The sequence below is a fragment of the Anopheles aquasalis genome, chromosome 2 (assembly GCF_943734665.1).
Source record: "Anopheles aquasalis chromosome 2, idAnoAquaMG_Q_19, whole genome shotgun sequence".
Lineage (NCBI taxonomy): Eukaryota > Metazoa > Arthropoda > Insecta > Diptera > Culicidae > Anopheles > Anopheles aquasalis.
The window spans coordinates 1,755,001-1,757,500 of record NC_064877.1 but is presented as its reverse complement, the minus strand read 5'-3'; the positions used below and the strand labels follow the sequence as shown (position 1 = coordinate 1,757,500).

Sequence of the window (2,500 nt, the reverse complement as noted above, 5' to 3'; positions counted from 1 at the left end):
TGTACTGGGCGTTGAAATGGCGAGTAGGGGAAAGGCAGACGAGGTATAAGGTAGAAACGAGACAACAGTGGAGAAGTGGTGAGAGGGTGGAGATAGGGTAGATATGTCGTCTGATCCCACTAGTCTTTGGCATGTGGAGTTGCTGCATCCGGTGTTGTGGAAATTCCTTAGATCGGGTATAGGCAGCTTTTGAAAACCCTTTTTCCCGCGTACCCGCGTAATTAGTGAGGGGAGCCTTTCGACTTTTAGTAACCAAAGTAGGCACACTTACACATGCACCTGTGACAAGAATGATGAAATAGCGGACAAGATTGGAACAATTTTGAGCCAGAAACGTGTCTAATATGAGAACTAGATCCCGCGTTACCTTCGCTCACACAACCAAAACTCCACTACAACACACGCCTCCTGCGACTGGTGCGATGGACATGGGCGTCAAGTCCACAGTTCGGAATTGATCAATGGAAATCGAAAGATGGCAAAGAAGTGTAGTGTGAAGCGCGGATTTAGAAGGTCCTTTCGACATAGCAACCAACATCACTATGCACAAACATACACACAAACACACACGCACACAAGCAACACACATCTACCACAATCTCAATACACCAAGCCTCTCCTGGCCTGCATCGCTGAAGCTAGACAGCACTGCAGAACGTACTATCGAACGGAAGCCGCTAGCATTATACGTATTATTATATTGCTCTAGTACACCAAATACCTTAAACGCAAGAATAGTGATTTAAAGCAGTTGCAGAAAAATCGTATCGCAACCCACCCTCCCATCAACGTTACATACAAAATCAACCATACGGTGTGATCATTGGCGGATGCAACGTAGGCAACAGTGTCAGCGGCCGAATGATTACCGTTCTGCAACCAGCAACATTCTTCGATCCACCCTAATGTTCGGAGGTAGCTACACTGTCTGCTGGCGCCTGATGGACCATCCACACACGCTAGGAAGAACCCGAGATACACCAGGAGACGAAGGATAGACGGGATAATGATATAAACTCTAGGACAATTTTTTGAAAACAGGTGAGTTGCTAACTATTATTTTGCTTCGCGTTATGTGTGGTGGTTTGGATGTTGGTCTGTTTGTCTGTTCGCATCTGTAATGCATCGCCATATTGTGGTCCTTGACGGCGTGCTTCTTTATGTAGCGTATCCGGCGCCTTCATCGGACTGTCGACGGCGATTGCTACTTAGAAGCGTTGAAGTTGCCAAACATGGAAGCCTGACGGTAGGCAGTCTCTCGGTGCTTACTCACCTCTGTAGCTCTCAGTATGACCAGTATGACTTGCTCCGGTGAACGTCAGCGACAGGATCCGGTCGTGTTACTGCTGTCATGGAACAAGCGAAGGTTTATGAATGTTTCTTCGACCTGTTTTCCCTATATACGGCATTCGGATGACCGCATCGATATTTTGTGCTCGTGTCTGCAAGTGTTAATTGCAGTAAACCAATCAAAAATAATACACCGGGCTCGACCAGTTGCAGAGCTGTACGGTTCATTTGCAAATTCCGCACGCTGTCCATATCTCCCAAGCAGCCGGTAACCCGAATCCTGGCTTACTTTTACGCGTTGTCTCATCTCAAACCTGTTACCAAGATACAATCCCGATTTTGCTCTTTTTCCTTGCGATTGTACAACTGGCACCCTTCATTTCAGTCAGTAACGGCGTTTTCAAAGTTTTAAATAACGAACCCCCCTTGCTATGGCCAATATTTTATTTCGAAGGGTAGAACGATAGGCGGCCAAGGGCTGGGAAGGGTCCGTTCGTTAGGATATTATTGGCAGCACTGTCAGAGCGTTCTACACGATGATTGTGTATCATGTGTTTTGGCTCACTACTTGTCATGCCTAGAATCACCTGTAAGGACGCCAAATGTTTAGTCCGAAAAAAATTGAAATCATTATCCCCCCCGGCGAGCTGGAAAATTGGGAAATGTCAAGGCACCATCAGGCTAACTAAAATCTATTTTTGATTGGGACACCCCTTGTAAAGGTGGGTGGATGGGCTATTGCCAGCAACTTCGAACTGTTTTATCTGTGGTTCTTGGCTACATGTGGCTTACATGTATAGGAAAGGTACATCGAACCGTCAGGACCAAACAAAGTTGGAAAGGACGTCAACCGCGGCGTATATCGACTGACCAAATATTACGTAAGCCTTTATTTCCTCGAAAGACCCACTGGTCACTAACTAAGGGACATCGTTGCACAGATGTAATCGAAAAGACCTCCAAGGACGCTCAGCAGCAGCGACTGCAGAGTCCTCTGTGACTGTGCAAAGATAAAGATGCTGATCCACGTATACGGCACTAAATCGAGAACAGCTTTGATAATTTTCTGCAAAGTTATTCGTGTCATACGAGAGCGAAAAATGGCAGCTGAGTAAGAGAGAGAGAGAGAGCGCGCGCAGATTGCTAGGCGAATTGAAACGGAGAGAAGAAGGTGTCACGAGAGAAGAATAGATAGGAGGAGGTGCGCGTA

At 46.5% G+C, this 2,500-nt stretch overlaps 1 protein-coding gene across 4 annotated transcripts in view; it reads left to right on the top strand.

The window, feature by feature from the left end:
- Nucleotides 1–2,500, top strand: part of LOC126571226 (cAMP-dependent protein kinase catalytic subunit 1) — an 11,858-nt gene that overhangs the window by 4,640 nt on the left and 4,718 nt on the right. For all 4 annotated transcript variants that reach the window (XM_050229569.1, XM_050229570.1, XM_050229572.1 and 1 more), the window contains exon 2: nucleotides 1–1,041. This exon is cut by the window's left edge and continues 3,785 nt beyond it. The gene's annotated coding sequence lies outside the window, so the exon portion shown is untranslated. The remainder of the gene's footprint in view (nucleotides 1,042–2,500) is intronic.